Source organism: Propithecus coquereli, unplaced genomic scaffold (assembly GCF_000956105.1).
Source record: "Propithecus coquereli isolate 6110/MARCELLA unplaced genomic scaffold, Pcoq_1.0 Scaffold946, whole genome shotgun sequence".
Lineage (NCBI taxonomy): Eukaryota > Metazoa > Chordata > Mammalia > Primates > Indriidae > Propithecus > Propithecus coquereli.
This window is the reverse complement of record NW_012155796.1, coordinates 565397-583905: the sequence shown is the minus strand read 5'-3', so window position 1 is coordinate 583905 and position 18509 is coordinate 565397. Positions and strand designations below refer to the sequence as shown.

At 53.5% G+C, this 18509-nt stretch overlaps 1 protein-coding gene across 1 annotated transcript in view; it reads left to right on the top strand.

The window, feature by feature from the left end:
* Positions 1-9689: 9689 nt before the first annotated feature.
* The window catches only part of RAI1 (retinoic acid induced 1), a 119561-nt gene continuing 110741 nt past the window's right edge, over positions 9690-18509 (top strand). The window contains exon 1 of the mRNA XM_012664975.1: positions 9690-9720. The gene's annotated coding sequence lies outside the window, so the exon portion shown is untranslated. The remainder of the gene's footprint in view (positions 9721-18509) is intronic.

The following is an 18509-nucleotide window of genomic DNA, read 5'->3' as shown; positions in this document are numbered from 1 at the left end:
GAGGTTGCGGTGGCGTGGGGAAGGGGCCACAAGCCAAGGGAGCCAGGCGGCTACTGGGGCCTGAAAAAGGCAGAAACAGGGATTCCCCCAGAGCCTCCGGAAAGAACTAGCCCTGCCCACACCTTGACTTTGAGCTTCTGGCCTCCAGAACTGTAAGTGAATAGACGTGTGCTGTTTCAGGCCACTAACTTCATGAGGATTTGTTACAGCAGCCACAGGAAACGTATAGACCCTGCCTCACCTTGTCTATAAATCGGGGCTGGTGTAGGACCTCCCTCGCTGGGCTCCTGTGAAGCTTGAATCAGTTGGAAAGAGCAAAGAACTTAGAAAAGTAAGAGGTACTATTTTTTAAAATTGTTATGCAAGGTCAGGCGCGATGGCTCACACCTGTAATCCTGGCACTTTGGGAGGCCAAGGCGGGAGGATCACTTAAGGCCAAGAGTTTGAGACCAGCCTGGGCAACATAGGGAGACCCTGTCTCTACAAAAAAAAAATTTTTTTAATTTAGCCAGGCATGGTGGCACACACCTGTAGTCCCCAAGGATCACTTGAGCCCAGGAGTTCGAGGCCGCAGTGAACTGTGATGGTGCTATTGCACTGTAACCTGGGAGACAGAGCAAGATTCTTGTCTTTTAAAAAAAATTTTAAAAATTGTTATGCAAAAAGTATTTGCAGAACCCTCAGGAAATTCACCACTTGGAGCAAGAGATACTCATAAAGGATAATGTTCCCAGAGACTGTTGGAGGATTGTAACACGTGTCTGGGGGGTATTGCTGTGGGAGTGGGGGCCTGATTTGACCCAAGGAGGCCTGGGAGGGCATGCTGGAGGAGCCCACTCTTCAGCTGAGCCTGGAAGGGTGTGGAGGGAGCAGCCAGACAGAGCAAGGGGGGAAGAGCATCTTAAGCAGAGGGAACAGCGTATGGGGAAGCTCAGAGGAGTAAGATTAGAGGCAATTGAGGGACCTGCAGGTCATAGTACAGGGATGGAGTAAGGAAGGATGTGTATGGGCCAGGCCAGCCTTAGGGGTGGCAGGGGGTAGGGGCAAGCCAGGGAGCCAGCCACACATTGCAAGGGAACAACTGCTTGGGCCGCTGTGAGGAGGGTGGATGAGGGGTTGAAACCCAAGGCAAGAAGACGAGTTCCAGAGGCTGTGGTCAGGGGAGGAGCAAAGGGTAAAAGCACCAGGATTTCATGACAACCTGGACTAGGGGGTGGGGGAGCAATTTCCCAGATGACAATGACAGTGATAATGACAACTAGTGCTAAAATTAGCACTTACTATATGCCAGGGAATGTGCAAAGTGTTTGCTATGCCTTATCTCAGTCTCAATCCCTAGCCCTGGAATTGTGATTATCTGAGTCCAGCTGCTGGGAACAGGGAGGTGGAGGAGGCTGGGTGTCCAGGTGGGGAGGGGAGGTGATGAAATCGCTTTTATATAAACAAGACGGAAAACTGTTTGGGACTGCTCTTGTCATACTTTTCTATTATTAAAAAGAAAGAAAATACATGTTTTATTAGTAGCTAAGCACTTTTATTTTCACCACTGGTAATAACAAAAATCCGTAGGGCCTGAAAGTATGGCAATTCTGACCCCCTATTTAAAAAAGACCTCTGAGGTATGTGGACCGTGCGTGTGTAGTAAAAGCTTACAGACCAGCGAGGGGACGGTGGAAGGGGGCCTGGGGTCAGGAGCTCGGCTGCACTGCTGAGCTTTTATTTCTTGAGCTGACAGTGGTGGATTCAGGGGTGATCACTGAATCATTTTTTGTACCCTCTTGGATATTTCAAATATTTTATAATTAAAGAGTGGGAGTGACTGGCATGCCCCAGCTCGACACTAAAGTTGGCCTGAGGTACCAAGTCATATTCACTCATTACACGATCTCTGTCCAGGTCAGCCTGAGTCGCCTTCATCGCATCCTGCCTCTGTTTACATACCCCCGCGATGGGAAGCTCACTCTCTCTCTCCAGGTAGCCCATGGCCCTCTTTGCACAGCTCTAACTATGGGAAATTTCTTCCTCCTAAAGAGCTGAAAGCCCGCTCCAGGCCCTCCACCCACTGGGACCACGTAGTCTGTGTGTCATCACACAAGACCGGGGCAGCCCTTTGGATCTGTGAACCCACTGGTCACACCCCTCTGCTCCCCATTCCAACTTTTTTCCTCCAGGTAAACAGTCTCAGTTCTCTTTGAGGCGAGTAACAGAAAACCAACTCAAACTGGTTTACGCAGAAAGGTGAATGTATTGGCTCAAGTAACTTAAAGTCCGGAGGTTTCTGAGCTTCAGGCACAGCTGGATGCAGGTGCCCAGAATGTGTCTCTGTGTCTCTTCACACCTCTTTCCTCCATGTTGCCTTTATTCTCAGACTCAGCCAATCAGCCTAACAACCCCAGAGGTTCCAGCAAAGCTCAATGCTTCCAGCAAAACTCCCAGAGCACTTGGATCATGTGACCATCCCTGAACCAATTGCTGTGGCCAGGTAAACGGGGCCCTTTGGTCAAACCTGAGTCATATGACAATCTGTGCATCCCAGAGGTGGGATCAGCCCAGCCTGAACATAGGCTGAGAGTGGGAGGAATGCTCCCCACAGGAAAATTACCACCAAAAGGTAGGACAGAGGTTCTTTAACAGAGCTCCACAATTATACTGACTTAAACAAGGGAATTTTGTCCCTCCCTAATGTAACTCCAAGACGCAAGAGGTCCTGGGCTGATGGGACTGATCCTAACAAGTGAATTTCCTGGTAGCTGAGCATTAGTTATCTGAGTTGGAAGTAAAAGTTGTTAAAACAGGAACATATTAATGTTTACTACTGTGCTGCCACTTACAAACTTAGTCCCTACTCCAACATCTCACCCTACCGAGCACCAGCATCTCTCCCCACCCCTCCCCTCAGCATCTCTTCTGTCTCAGGTTCGCTTATGCAAGCTGATGGCACAGGAAACCTACAAGCATTACCAAAGTTGTAGAATTTCCTGAAGTTGATGAGAGTGAAGTTGGAGAGCTCTTGGGGTCTCACACGCAGTGGCTGACAAATCAAGGCTCTGTCTGGCTGGGTCAGCCCTGCCTAAATAATGTGAAGAAAGATGACTTAGTGCTTTGGAAGAAAATGATTTGGATGTCATAGAAGTCAGAGTGGCCCAAAGAACTCAGGGGGCTGTGGTAAATGAAGCCTTTGAGTAGTTAGGACCCCAAAACGACCCAGTAAGTACCACTGGGCAATTCTGTGGGAAAAACTATGGCTACTCAAATTAACTTTTTGCACTCCTGGTGTCGTAGTCTGTTTTGCTGCTATAACAGAATACCACAGACTGGGTAATTTACAAACAATAGAAGTTTGTTTGGCTTATGGTTCTGGAGGCTGAGAAGTCCAAGAGTGTGGCACCTGCGTGTGGTGAGGGCCTTCGTGCTGTGTCATCCCATAGTGGAGGCCAAAGGGGAAGAGAGCTCAAGAGAGCAGAACTCACTTTTATGGCAAATCCACTCTCTTGTTAATCCATCTGCCCTCATGACCCAATCACCTCTTAACCATCCCACCTCTTAATACTGTCAAAATAGCAATTAAATTTCAACATCAGTGTCGGGGGGGGGACATTCAAACCACAGCACTAAGTATTAGCACACTGATCTAAGAATTAGCACATCAACTTAAATTTTGTTGTGCAGAAGATAAAATGTATGTATTTTCACAGCCTTAAGTTCATTTTTTAAAACAAAATTCCAATTAAGTGTTTTTTCTCCAATTACTAAGAAATGTTGGTTCCTAGTGCAAGAGGACTTGTGGTAAGAGAGGCATTTTACTTGGGATAGTGAGCCCCTCTCCAGAATGTGTCCAATGTCTGTCTCATATGTCAGACAGTGGGTGCTGGGTGGCGGGAGCCACATCACCTCATTCCTGGAGATGGAATCTAGAAGAAGGTTCGTCTCAATAAGTGTGTATTGAATGAATGAATGAATGAATGGAGGACCCTAGTGATGCCTGTCTGGCCCAGGGCCAGCTGGTCTGGGACCCCTTGCAGGGCATTCCTGGAACTGGACGGAATTCCCAATCACCCTACAGTGATCGAACTCGTCTGGAGCTAAGCAGGGCTCTCACCTCCTCACTCTCTTTTCTCTGCTGGAGATCAGATGCCTTTCAGGAAGCCCACAGTTCTCTCCTCTCTGCTCCCCCATTGCTGCTCCCCTAACTAGGCCTCCGCATCCATTTCCCTGGTGCAGTCTTCCCGCCAAGAGGCTCTGAGCACTCTCAAGACCTCTGCAAGAAATGGCTCTGTTCACATTCACATTGGTCTGCCCTGGAGGGGTGGCTGAGGCTGATTTGGGTGGGGGTGGAGTGGGAGCAGCAATGGTTGGTGGTGCAGAGCTCTACAGTGGTGGAATGTTTTTAAGTCCTCACAATAAGCCCAAGAGGTAGGTATTGCTACGTTCCCCGTTAGAAAGCAGAGGCTCCGAGAAAGCAGGGAGGTGTCCAAGGCCATGCAGAGCTGGAGAGGGAGTTCCCCTCTGACTTCCTATCTCATTCCCTGTTACTGACTGAGCAGAGAGCCAGGCTGACAGCTCTGCACGCCAAGGCAACCAATTCTGGGAGCGCTTCCTCCCCTCCCTGGGCCTCTGTGTTCTCTTCTGCAAAATGGAGATAGAAAGACTGAAACGCACATAGCAGGTGCCAAATAAATGCTAGCTACGTGCTTGCTAATGGGAGTCCTGCTGCACACCCACACTCTGCCAGGGTTGTATAAGAATGGCCTGGAGCCTCCGTCTGGGAGCTTTTGTCCCAGAGGAGGCAGGAGGGCGGCGTGGGTAGGAGCTCAGGCTTCCTGCCCAGGCATGAGTGCATGATCTCGGCAAGTTACTTCACCTCCTTGAGTCTGTTTCCTCGTCTGAACAAGGGAGCCACTGATATGGAGACGTCTACCTAATAAGGCAGCTGCTGAGCAAAATACCTGGCCGCAGTGAGCACCCTTTGCATTTTGTTGAGTGGGCCAAGGATAAGCCTGGTCCCTGGCAGGGTGCAGGATTCTGTCCTGAGATAGCTCCCCTCCTTTTCCCCCCATCTTCCAGCCCAAGGAGCCTTTCTGTCCTGGAGGCAGGAAACATTATCTCCTTCTGACCTGTGAGAAAACAGAGAGGAAGTTCAAGGCCACTGGGATGTGGAGTCTTTTGGCCCCTGACTCCTCAAGGGAAGGTATCTCAAACTCAAAGGCCGTTGGGGGTCAGCCAGGTGATTTAAATGTGGTTATAGAAAAATAGGTAGAGGTAGGGCCCCCAAGAGCTTAGATTCCTTAAAGGTATTTTAACTCCAAAGTTGTAGAGTTTTTGCTCTGCTCTCCAAGCCGTACCAACTCAGCAGCCTGGATTCGACCTTCGAGCCGCAAGTTTGAGCCCCCTGCACCTGTCTTTACTGCTTTTGCGCCGCACAGCATGCCCGCCCCTCCTCGCCCTCCTACCTGCATCCGACTAAGGACGACAAGCGCGTTCTCAGCAGCAGAAGTCTCCTGGGGTTGACTCTGTTGACAGCGATCCCTGATCAGTTCCTTGTTCTCCGAGAAGCCTGTGCCCTCTCAGCCAGCGTCATTCAGAGCAGTCTCGAACGGTTAGGCCCACGGGTGCCCTGCTCTGACACAGCACTCTTTTGCTCAGAAGCCTCCCCTGGCTAAAGCAGGCAGAGGAAAATCTCTCTTGGGAGCTCAGCTCACAGATCACCTCCTCCAAGAAGCATTCCCTGAATTCCTTGGCAGGACCAGGTCATCACCCTGCGTGCCTGTGCACCACAGTGCTTCTCAGAAGTAACTTTCACATCGCAACCCAGAGTCTAACCCAGTGTCTGACCCACAATGGGCACTCCATAAATAGGCACGAGATGGGTGAAGAAACTCGCCTGCTGTGTGACTTTGAATGAGTGACTTCACCTCTCTGAGTCTCTGTTTTCTTATCTGTAAAATGAGTTGTGATGAGGGAGCATTGACAGAAAGCATGGTGTGGCAGGTTGAAGAATGGTTCACAAAAAAACTCGGGTCCTACCCTAATCCCTGCAACCTGTGAATGTTCCTTACGTGGAAAAAAAAAAAGCGGGGGGCGAGGCGTGGTGGCTTCTGCCTGTAATCCTAGCACTCTGGGAGGCTGAGGTGGGAGGATCACTTGAGCTCAGGACTTCAAGACCAGCCTGAGGAAGAGTGAGACCCTGTCTCTACCAAAAATAGAAAAATTAGTCGGGCATGGTGGCACACGCCTGTAGTCCCAGCTACTCAGGAGGCTGAGGCAGGAGGATCACTTGAGCCCAGGAGTTTGAGGTTGCTGTGAGCTAGGCTGATACCATGGCACTCTAGCCCAGGTGATAGAAAGAGACTCCGTCTCAAACAAACAAAAAAAAAGATCCTTGCAGATGTGATTAAATTAAGGGTCTTCTTGAGATGGGAGATTATCCTGGGTTATCCAGAATGCACTCACAAGGGTCCTATGACAGGAGGCAGGAAGGGCCAAGGGAGGAAGTGGAACTGTGACAGTGAAACCAATCATTTGTTTTCTTGCCCTCTGCCAACTTCTGGAGGTCACCAAGGGGTCATGAGCCAGGAGCCTCCGAAGCCAGAAAAGGTCAGGAACAGAATCTCCCCTAGAGCCTCCAGAAGGCACCAGCCCTGCCAACAACTTGGTTGTAGCCCCGTGAACTCCTAACCTCTGGAACTGTAGAGAATGAGTATGTGTTATCTGAAGCCAGTAAATTTGTGGTGATTTGTTACAGCATCCCTAGGAATCTAATACCCATGGAAGGTAACTAGCACACAGTAGGTGCTCAAACATGGCAGTTACTTTGACCCCACGGGAACTCTCTCCGTTTGCACACACGTCCCTTCCCCTCTCAATTTCTGAGACAGCCACCCTCTTCTCAGCCTGGGCTCCCTTCCTGCCCGTCCTTCATGGCCTGGCTCAAAAGCCCCCTCTTCTCAGCCTTTGCTGCCATCCAGGAAGGCTAATCTGGAACAAAAGTGCCTCCTGAAACAGTGCTTGAGCCATGGCCCCCAAAGAGGCCTGTGAGCCTCCACCCCCAGCACTGAGCATGGGGCCCAATGTGTCCAGTCATGTAAATTTGATATCAATGTTTTTAAAACAAACAAAAAGCAAACAATACCAATTCCAAGGCCAGAAAATGGGCTCTGCTGGACTTGGGGTTCCAGCTGGCTTCCCTCCCTCTCTGGGAGAAGGGGCTAGTCTCTGGGACCCTGTGTGGGAAGGAGAAGTCCCCCAGGGAGGCCTCCTCATCTTGCCCCCATTGGGGTTCCTAGAGCCGGCCTTCCCTTAGGCTCTCCCTGAGAGCAGGTTACAGCAAGGCAGGGAGGGCAGGAGACCAGCTGCCGTGGGGTCTAGGGGGCCCTGGATGGATGAAAGGGACTGTTCCCATTTGTCTAGCTTCTCACCTGGAGTAGTGACAGCAGCTCCTGCATGCCAGGCTCTGGGTAAATGCTTTACACACATTACCCCAGGTAATCCTCTCAGCAACCCCATGAGGTAGGCATACTATTATACCCATTCTACAGGTGAGGAAACTGAGATTCAGTAAGTTAAGTGGTTTGCCCAAAGCCATCCAGCTGGGCAGAGAGGAGACAGATTTAGGAACCAAGTCTGTGTCCCCCAGAACCTATGTGCTTAAAACAACGTGGTCCACACTGCATCCACGTGGTCCAGCTCTGCCTTGCCCCTTGCACCGCTCTGGGAGACTGGTGGCCGAGCCTGGTGGAAGGGCTATGGGTGCCGGTCTTGGTTCTGTCATTGCAGCTTGAGAACCTGGACAGGTGACGTTACCACTCTGTGCCTCACTTTCCTCATCCACAAAATGTGATGAGCCTACCTCACAGGGGGGTTGCCAGGATCAAATAAGACACTGTATGAAAAGGGGTATAGTGTCTGACAGAATAAGGGCACCATACCTATCATAATACTTTATTTTACAGATGAGGAAACTGAGGTTTGAGAGAGGGGATTCACTTATCTCAGATCACCTGGGAGCTCTGACACCTTGGCCACCCACCCCCACCCCCACCCCAAAAGCAAATGGAGCAGGCTTCCATGGGGCTGTGGATGGGGTCCTGCCCACAGAGCCCAGAGGCTGGGTGGGATTGGAGGCTTCCCAAGCAGATGGCAGTGGGCTCCCACCTGAGCTGTGCTGAACAGAAGCCTTGGAGCTGCAATTGCTCAGGAGTAAGTTAATACGTTCATTCACTCACTCATTCATTCAACACTCCTCTGCTTAAAATCTGCCAAAGCCTTTCTTCCCATAGCACTAGAATTACCAACCAAATTCCTCACCAGGCCCTCTGCAGCCCTGCAGGCTCTGGCCTTCCACTGTGGCTCTGACTTCAGTCTGCCCACTACTTGTCTCCTTGCTCATGGCCTCCTCACAATTCCACTTACCAAGTTCTCTCCTGCCCCAGTGCCTCTGCACTTGCCATTCCCTCCATCACGAGTGCTCTTCCCAGCCAGGTGTGATGGCATGTACCTGTATACCTATAGTCCCAGCTACTCAGGAGGCTGAGGTGGGAGGATCACTTGAGGCCAGGAGTTCAAGTCCAGCCTGGGCAACATAGCGAGAATCCATCTCTAAAAAAATAAATAAAAAAGAAGAATGCTCTTCGCCAGCCTCTGTCCATGGCAGTTCCTTCCTGCTGTGCAGATCTTTGCACAAACAGGCCTCCTTCTCTCACCCCCAGCTAAGTAGCCCTATCCATCACTTCCCCTGCTAATTTTCTTCCTAGCACTTACTGCTCTCTAAAATTATCTTCTTTATGTATCTAAGCATTTGTTTGCTGTCTATCTCTTCCCACCAGGATGCCAGCTCTATGACAGCAGGGACCACATTGTCTCTGTGGATTCCTCAGCGCTCAGGAAGGTGCCAGGTGCCCAGCAAATGAAGAAATTTGTGTACAGCCTATGTAGTTTTGAAATCGAAAATGTTTTCAAACTGTAAATAGGTGGTCACAGGTGAGTGCTAGTGGTGGGGTGAGGGTGGGGGTCTGATCCCAGACTGGAAGCACCTGAGGGCAGGATGCCTGTCCAAATCCTCCGCCCGGGTTCCAGCCGCAATCCGGAGCCCCTTACCGCGGCGTCCCCAGGCGGGGGCGTTAGAGTCCTCGAGGGCTGCTCCGGGATCCCACAGCAAAGCCCCCTCCCCCCAGGCCGGCGGGCGGGGTACGCGCAGTGGGGCGCGCGGGCCGCCAGGGGGTGCTGTTGGGGCGCGCACGGTCCACTTGGCGCCCGGGCCACGAGCGAGCGTAGCCAGGCCGCCCGGGAACTTTTTTCCTCGCGCTCTCGCTCTCCTTCTCCCCCCGCGCGTCGCCCGCCCGCCCGCCGGTCCGCTCTTCCTGTGCGGAGGGGATCGCATTTCCCCGCGGCACCCGCGGACACCAGGCAGGCCCGGTGCGCGGACAGGGCCCGGTCCCCGCGCCGCCGGCTCCCCGCGCTCCCGGGCGCCGCCCCCGCTCGCGGCTGGGCTCTGAGAGGCGAGTTGGAGCGAGGCGGCGGCGAGGGCAAGAGGCGAGCCGAGCAGGACGCCCTGCCCGCGGCCCGAGCGCCGGCGCGAGGAGGGGGCGCTGCGGCCCACCCTCCTTCCTGCTTGGCCGCGGGCCGGCCGGGCCGCCTCACCCTGACCCCCATGGCCGCCCGGGCCTCCGGGCCGCGAAGTCGCAGCGCCAGACCCAGGGCCCCCGAGTGAGCGCGGGCGCCGAGGTGAGCAGCGAGCGCCGGGGCGCGGGGCCGCAGGGGACCGTACCGCGGGGCGGGGGCGGCGCGAGGTGTCGGGATCCCCGGCCCGGTGAGGAGTCGAGGCGGCTTCGGCGGGCGAGCGTGCGCGTTGGACAGAGATGTGGGGTCCTCGGGGTCATTGCTTTGTGTGGTGTGGGGGGTGCGCCAGGTCACCGGATGGCCGTCTGGGGAGCTGCAGGGTGGGGGCGCCCTGCGCCGCGGCTGAGGGAGGGTCTTCTGGAGGATGTGTGCGGCCAGCTGGGGTCCGGTGGGGACGTGGGGGCGCGAGAAGCGAGGGTCGATTGTGGCAGGGGGCTCTGCGTGCGCCGAGGCGTGCAGTGCTTGCGAGCGTGGGGTGGGGACGTGGGGGGCATTCGCGCGGCGCGGGAGGGGAGCTTTGTGAGTGCGTCCAGGGTGGGGGGCGGGGAGCTGACTTCTCCGTGCGTGACTGGGGGCTCGGCGTGGCCATGGCCTGGGAGTCAGGGCCGCGAAGGGCAGTAAGGGCCGTGCGTGGCGAGATGGGGCACGCGGGGCTCTCCGCGGTGTCCCCACCCGGGCAGCGGCGCTGGGGCCTGTGCGCAGGCCCGCCGCCGGGCAGGAAGCGGCCCCCAGCGAACCGGGGAGCTCCGTGGCGGCCAGATCTGGGGCGCGCGGGCCCTTCGGGGATGACGTCACGAGTGGGGGCACGCGAGCCTGGTGCCCCCCAGACAGCGGCGCGGCCAAGCCCCCGGCCCTATGGCTCTTTTCTGGGCTGGGCCGCTATGCCTTGTAGGCAGTGGACCCGGGAGGAGGACATGGGGGCAAATGTGGTGGAGGCAGAGGGGTGGCAGGACGCGGGGGTGACATTTGGAGCGTGGTCGCACCAGGAGCCTCCGAGGAGGGGCGGAGGGGAAGCGAAACACTAGCCAGGCCCGAGGTCGTTGCGGCCCCAGCTTCCTGGGGCGCCTGTTTTCCCAGCGAGCGGTTTCCCTTGAGGATCTTGGTCCTTCTCAGTTCCAAGCCAGAGGCCGGAGTGCGGGCCGGAGCCGTGCCCTCCTCCGAGGAGCCCTCGCTCCCGAGGGAGCGGCGGGGCTTTGGCTCTGAATGGAGAAAACCGAGTGTAACAATGCGCTATTGGGGGGCTGGGGGAGGGGAGGCAGCGCGCTTGAATGGCGGAGCCGGCCCCGCGCTTCCAGCACGCCTCACTCCCTCCTGCAGCGCCTTCCCCGTGGGTTCAGCGGGCCCTGATTCAGAGACCCACGCGGGACCTGCACTGTTCCCTCCCACCCAGAGTGCCCCCTCTTTATTTCTTTTCTAACGCAGCCGTGTATTGAGAATTCAAGGGCATTACATCTGGTTGCAATCCAGTTTCATGCCATTGCCGGGCTAAGACCTTGCGCTGACGTCAGAGCAGGGGAATTACTTCTTTTTATTTTATCTTTTTTTAGTTGTCTGCTGCCCTGGGAGGGGGGCGGGGTGGGCTAGGCGAGCTCTGATGTGGAGGCGCCAGCGCGATGGGAGCCCAGAGCTGGGGGCTCTGCTTCCCTTCCTGCCACCGCCCCCTCCATTCTCTGCACAGACCTCGCTCTGCTCAGGGTCAGGCCCACCCTGGGTGGGGGCCAGCCCTCGCTGCAGACTGAGTTGAGGCCCCTCCCGACTGACCACACAGCTGCGTTTTCAGAGGCTTCCCTGGGACGTGGCCCTCGGGATCTGGAAGCTGGAAGGTAATCTAGTTTCCCACCCCTCCCCCCTTGACAGCTTTCGGGGAGGCGGGGGGCTTATGGGGCCCAGGACCAGGAGCAAGGAGAGATGGCCTTTTAGGTGACACAGAAGCGAACACAGTCATTCTGATCTCCAGGCAGGCTCACTCCCGGAAGTCTGGCAAAAGCTCTCACAGTTAAAAAAGCCTTGGAGGGAAGGAGGATGTATCAAGGGTGATGCAGGCCCCAGAAGCCAACTGTGGAGTGGGCAAAATAGGACCTTTCCCAACAGCCACCCATCCCTCCTGCTTCTGCCAGATGGAGGGAAACTGCCTTTCTCTCCCACTGGTCCATGAGGCTCTTGTAGGCAGGGACCCTGTCTCACTCTTTAGACCCCGAAGCCTAGACTGATGGCTTTGCTTTCAAACTCCTACCAGTGACCTATAGTAAGAAATACAATTTAGGTCACAATACCATTCACACCCACTGTATATAACTGAAACAAAAGTTTAGTGAAATAATTCCTCTACTATGTCTGCTGGTCTCTGATATTTTCTGTTCTAGTCTGTTTGATTTTTTTTTTAGTTGCTGGTTTCAACCCACTAAATTTCACAGTCCACGAATGGGTTTGAAAAACAGGCCTTGGAAATGAATCTGTGATCTAGTCATTCAACAAACATTAATTGAGACCCTAACACTTCTTCTCTTTTTTAAGTACTCAAGTAACACATGGATATATTCTCATTGTGAAAAATGCAAATAACCCAGAAGTTTATAGAGTAAAAGTTCCCTTGGCACCTTCCCACAGGTTAACTATTTGAATGTATCCTCCCAGACTTTTTGCTAGGCACTTAATGTGTACATGCATCATATATACCAGTACAGACATAGCTTTTTTTTCCCCAAACAAGAATACACTGGTGGCTCTCACTCTGTGACTTCCTTTTTCCTCTCCATTTGTCTTCGAGAGGTTGTAGGGTGAGATGCTTCAGGACAAAGCTCTGGGTTGACTCTGAGCTCCACCACATTCACTGAATGAGTTGTTTACTTCTCTGTGCCTCAGTGTCCCCATCTGTACCATGGGAGAATAACACAATGGACCTCCCAGGACTGATGTGAAGATTTAATAAGTTAATGCATATAAGGTTTAGAACAGTGCTTCTCCCAATCAATGCGGGTTGCTATCTTTATCATATTATTCTTACTATTCTATTTCTGTGGCAGCCCACGTTTGTACCTCACGGCTTTTAACAGCTGCCTGTGGCCATGGCGTGTATGTGTCTTTTTCCTTTCCGGCCCAATGTGTGGCTCCACAGGGAGGGAGGAGGTGCATGTAACTGCAACGGTGTACACAGAGCAGTGTCTCTGTGGGAACAGTGTCCTGTGGGCGCTGGGCCCAAGGGAACAGGGATTTTCAAGGACCTACTGTTTCCATTGCCCTGTGTATAGTGCCAGGGTCCGAGCAGGAAACATCCCTGCGCCTGCCCCCCAAGAAGTCACAGCCAAGTGGGTGATTCGAGACCCAGATAATACCTCGGCCAGAGTTGGGTCTTGGCGGAGGTTGGGGCTTCGTGGAGAGGGGGCTCTGAGCAGGCGCTTCAGGCGTGGTTTGGTAGGAAGGAGCGTGGCGTTCCTGGCAAAGGGGGCTTAAGGAGGAGAGCAAGTCTTTGGAGGGTGGCAGGGATATGGCCTGTGCTGTGGCCGGGAGGGGAGGCCTGGGCTCAGAAAGAATGGTGGCAGAAGAGGCCAGGCTGTTGCCGGGGCATCCTCACTGGCCTCCCTGCCTCCATCCCACCCCCTCCCAGGACCCTTTGGGGCACCTGCTGGGCTCCTGCTGCCTTCTGAATAAGGGTCCCATCTGTAGTCCTCCCCTTGCTGCCCAGGTACCTTTCAGGTGTCCTTTGCTTGTTCTGCCATCATTCAAGCCTTGTTGCCTGCTGCCACAGCCCACCCCTCCTTCTCTAGGTGCTGTCATGTGCCTCCCTACCTCTGTGCACTTGCCTGGGCTGTTCCTCCCACCTGGATGCCCTCCACCTTCTTCCCTGCCTCCCAAGACCAAAACAGACATCCTGCCTCCTCCTCCTCTGACCTCCAAGGCAGAATGAGTCATCTCCCTTTGTCTATACCCCTGGCATGGCGTTTGTCATGGAATTATCGGCAGTTCTGTCAGTGTCTGGGCTCCCCACGAGGCTGAAGCATCTAGGCCTGAAAGCACGTCTACCTCTTCTCTCTGGCCCAGCGCCAAGGGCGAGGCCTAGAACACAGGGCGATCAGAAATGCTTCTTGGCGGAAGGGCCAGGTGAGGTGGAGTGGGTGAGAACCTGGACATTGCTTCCTGTGGGCCCCTTCAATCCTAGCAAGGGTGTGCACTCTTTGTGGGTTCTGTGCTGTCAGACTTCAGCAGAGTAGGGTGAGGGGATTGGGGAGCCAGGGCCAGCTTCCCCAGGCTGCTCCCTGAGGGGCCTGAGAGAAACTGGCTCATCCTGTTTCCCCAGGCACTGAGGCAGAGCTGTGCCCTGTTCCTGGTGGGTCACTGAGGATCTGAGATTGGAATGTGACACCAGGCAGGAGGGAGGCAGGACTGGAGGTGCAGGTTGCGGCTTGGCTGGCAAAAGACAGATTTTGCTCTACTGGTAATTGAATTCTGTGTGTGTGTGTGTGTGTGTGCGTGCAGGGGTACGACAGAGTTGGCGGGAGAGATGATGTAGGAGAAAAGGAAAGCTTGGGGGCAGAGAGGCAGGGTGGGGGGTAGGGAATATGGGGGTGGTCAGGGGTGCAGGGAGCGATGGAGGTGGGGGCGGAGGGAAGGAGAAAGGAAGATGTTCTCATTGCTGGACGATAAGCTTAGTACCAGGAGGGAAGGCAGCCAGGCACACCAGGGTTCTGTGATGGTGGATGTTTAGGCTTCGTCCGTTGGTTCAGCAGACATGCCCTGTGCTCACACCGGGCACCAGAGGTGAGCAGCCTGTGGTCCGGCCTTCAAGGCCCGTGAAGTCTAAGGGTCAGATGGGCGATGAGCACCCAGTTTTTGCACAGTGAGCAGGCTGTGGCAGAGAATGTGCCCAGTATGCTGGCAGGAGTGCGTCTTGAGAGGAGGGGCAAGGATGCAGTGGGGTACAGGGCAGGGCCGGGGGGCCGTTAGGAGTTGGGGTGGGAAGCCAGGGCTAGTGGGGTGTCTCCTCCCTCCTTTCTGGCCTCAGTCTCATCTGTAAGTTAGGGGAGGGTGGACTGCTTTCAGACAGATGGCCTGCGGGCCCATGTCCCTACTCCTTGGGAGTGAGGGCCTGGGGGACCCAGTGGAGAGGGTCCCCTCACTCAGAGCATCTGCAGGCCCACAGCTGGGGGGCTTGGCTTGAGGGAGAACATGCAGAACTGAGTGGAGCTTGGGCTCGCTCTCCTAGAGTTGCCTTCTTGGAGACTGTGCCCATCTGGAGGGCAAGCTGGGGCTGGGGTAGGAGAAGGAGCACAAGATTAGGAATTAGGAGTTCCAGCTGCTGCTCCTAGCAGGTCACTTCCCCTCTCTGAGCATCAGTTTCCTCTTCTGTCAAAAATGCAGACATGAACTAGAGCAAGCATTAAAGGTGATGATGGTGTGTTTTGTGACCTGGAAAGCAAGGAGTTCCTATAGCTTGGAGTCATAAACACAGGCTTTGGGGCCAAGCCAGCCTGGGTTCAAATCCAGGTGCCAGCCGCTCTCTCTGAGGCTCCATTTCCATCCCGAACCCCCTTTAAGATAGGGATAATAACAGGCCCTTCCTGGTTGCTGGTGCATAGCACTCATGCCTTGCTGGGTTGTTATTCATACTGCTAAAGGACTTCGCATGTGGAAGAGATGGCTGTTATTATTCTTTCTCCATTCAGGCCAGGTTACCTCTAAAACTTACCTGCAGTGACATTGGCCAAAATGAGGAGTTTCATGCTTGTTTCTTTTCTAAGGCAGATGGATTGAGTGGGTATTTTTACACATGGTGCAGGTGGGAATTATTAGTTTACCGGCCAGGATTTCTGTATCCAGAAGGACTTTGCCTCGATGGTGTGGGTAGACCCCAAAAAAGCATCCAGCAACTTGTGACTTTGATGGCAGCATAACCACAAACTCATTCATTCATTCACAAAGCACACATTGGACACCAAGGTAGTGGGAACACAGCCATAAACGAGATGCAGTTCTAACGCAGCATTGTGGATACACAAGTATTTTTTGGACTTTGCCTGCCTGGGTTCAGATCCAGGTTTTACCCCTTACTAGCTTGGGCAAGTTATTTATCTCCTTTACTCAGTTTCCTCATCTGTAAAATGGGGGAAATGTTAGACTCTACCTCATAGGGTTGTTAGGTGAATTAATACATCTGAGTTCATGCAGATAAAGTACTTAAAACAGTGTCTGGTGCATAGAAAATGCCAGAGAATGGCTCCTCCTCATTGTCATTTTTATTCCGGCCCTGAAGAATCTCACAGACCAGCTTGGTGCTGGGGGAGGCTGTCCCAGCCAGGGCTTCCCTGTGAGGGATGGCGCCCAGAAAGGAGTGCCAAGGCAGCCTGACTCCTTGATTCAGACCCCGCTGCAGTGACCTGGAGCTGGCTCTCTGTTCCGCTGCTGGGGCCTGGTGATGGGGAGGCCCCATGAGGCCTTATTCACAGGGAATAAGGCACCAGGTAGGCTTGACACTTCAAGACAGAATTCTAGTATCAAGTATAGAGACAAGTATTCTCTTTCTTTCCTTTTTTTTTTTTAAGAGACAGGGTCTTTCTCTGTCGACCAGGCTGGAGTGCAGTGGTACAATCATAGCTCACTGCAGCCTCCAACTCCCAGGCTGAAGTGGTCCTGATCCTCCTGGCTCACCTTCTGAGTAGCTGGGATGACAGGTGTGTGCCACCACACACAGCTAATCTTTAAATTTTTTGTAGAGATGGGGTCTCATTGTGTTACGTTGCTCAGGCTAGTCTTGAACTCCTGGCCTCAAGGGATTCTTCCACTTTGGCCTCCCAAAGTGATGGGATTACAGGTGTTCGTGAGCCACCACACCTAGCCCCAAAAATGTTTTATGATTGGGACAGCCTCAGTTGCCAGAGGCCACCAGGCCACCTCTGTGTGGCGTTGGCAGGTCCCTCAAATTCACTGAACCCCCATTTCCTCACTCATCAAATGGCAAAAATAATAGTACTTATTTAACAGTTTTTTTTTTAAGAGGATCAAATCAGATAGGCCCTCTAAAGTACTTAGCCAGTGCTGGGCAGAGTAGAGTGCTTAGTAAATGTCACCTATTAGTGAGAATGAGAATTCTTAAGAAATATAAAGTAAAAACCACGTGGAAGATTTCTTATTATAGGCTACAGCTCCTTGGAGATGTGCAGTTGTAAACCTCCTACTAGCCCCAAAGGACAAAGAACTGTACAGTGATTGGAGAGACACTGAGGCCCAGAGACGCTTAGCTGCTGTAGCGGAGTCACCCAGCAATCCAGGCATGGGGTAAGCTTGGCAGGGAGCGGGGGTGGGAGATGACCAGAAATGGGTTTTGGTCTGGAGCTTTCTGACATTTGACAGTTATTCCTTCAGCAAATAATTATGAGCAAGCAGCATCGATACATAGCTGAGGTCACATGGGCCTGTCTTCTGGAAGCTTCTAGTCTGATAGGGAAAATGAAATTTGCATTATTGTGTTAAGAGGTAAAATACAAATCAGCTGTTCTATTAGAGGGGTCAGTCATGCATTCACTTATTCCAGGGGACACTGTGCTAGGCTGTGAAGCAGCAGTTCTCCATTGGGGGCAATTTTGTGCCTCAGGACTTTGGGCCATGTCTGGAGGCATTTCTGCTGTCTCAGCTGGGGAGGTGCCACTGGCATCTAGTGGGTAGAGGGCAGGGATGCTGCTCAACATCCTACAATGCACAGGACAGTCCCCGCAACAACATATCAGCTGGCCCCAGATGTCCACGGTGCCAAGGGGGTGGCAAGCCCTGCCCTGGGCAAGCAGAGGGGCCAAGCAGATGGCCCTTTTGAAGCAGACAGCCTGGTGGCTGAGCAGACATTACAGAAATGACTGCATAGATATGGATTTAATTGTAATTGTGAGCTAAGAAGGAAAAGGCAGAGGGCAGAGAGTGATACAGGGCTTTCCACTCCTTCAAGGGGAGGCTTTGGGGGAGGTCTTTCCAGTGAGGGCGCAGTCCAGGCAAAGGCTCAGACGCAGAAAGTTGAAAGGGCATGTCATGGGCAGGGCAGGCTCCCCAGTACCTGCTGTGTGTCTCGGAGACACCAGAAAAACACCTGGCCTCAGGGGACTTAGGAAGTAGCTTCCAGAGGTGGGGAGAAGATAAAGGAGGGTAGGCGCTCTCCCCTTTAGTCTGGCCTCAGGGAGCTACACGCCCCCCCCCATGCTGTGCTCTGAGGGACCAGGTGAGTGGGTAGGGGTACCCTAGGCTCAGGTGCTGCCCTCCATCCTGGGACCCAGTGTCTGCCCTTTTCTGTCATTTGTATCCCTCTGTTAGGTGGGAAAGAGAAGCACGAAAAAAGAGAGAAGAGGAAGAACAGTATTTTCATTTCAAGCACAGATAGGGGTGGCGGAGGTGGGAAGGAATCTGGTTTATGATACCTTTGAGACAAGCACAGAAAATCCCCACCGTGGCCCGAAATAGCACTAAAAACAGATGTTTTGCCAAATCAGACTTAATTCAGTGGCTGTCTCTTCCTGAGTCCAGCAGGATGTGGATGGACCTAGCTTTGTTTCCTTGGGGTGACACTGTTCCTAGGGGCCCCCACCCTGGCTAATTAAACTGAGAGGCCCTGATCTCTTAGGCAGGACAGGAGCCTGGGGAGCTCAGGTTGGCATCCTCTGGCCTCTGAGAGGGCCAGAAATGGTGGGAGGCAGTGCTGGGCAGGAGGATCAGCTGGTGAAAGCAGAGGTGGGAAAGGCCTGGTTTCTCTAACAAATGAATATCTGTCTCTTTGGATGCTGAAAGGGATTGTAGAGAAAAACCATCATTGGAAGAGTGCCTGCTGTTATGCCAGGCACTGAGTGGTCCTCTCTAAGCCTTATTAACTAACTGCCCTATATGGATTATGTAGAAAACTGAAGCTCAGAGAGGTTAAGTGA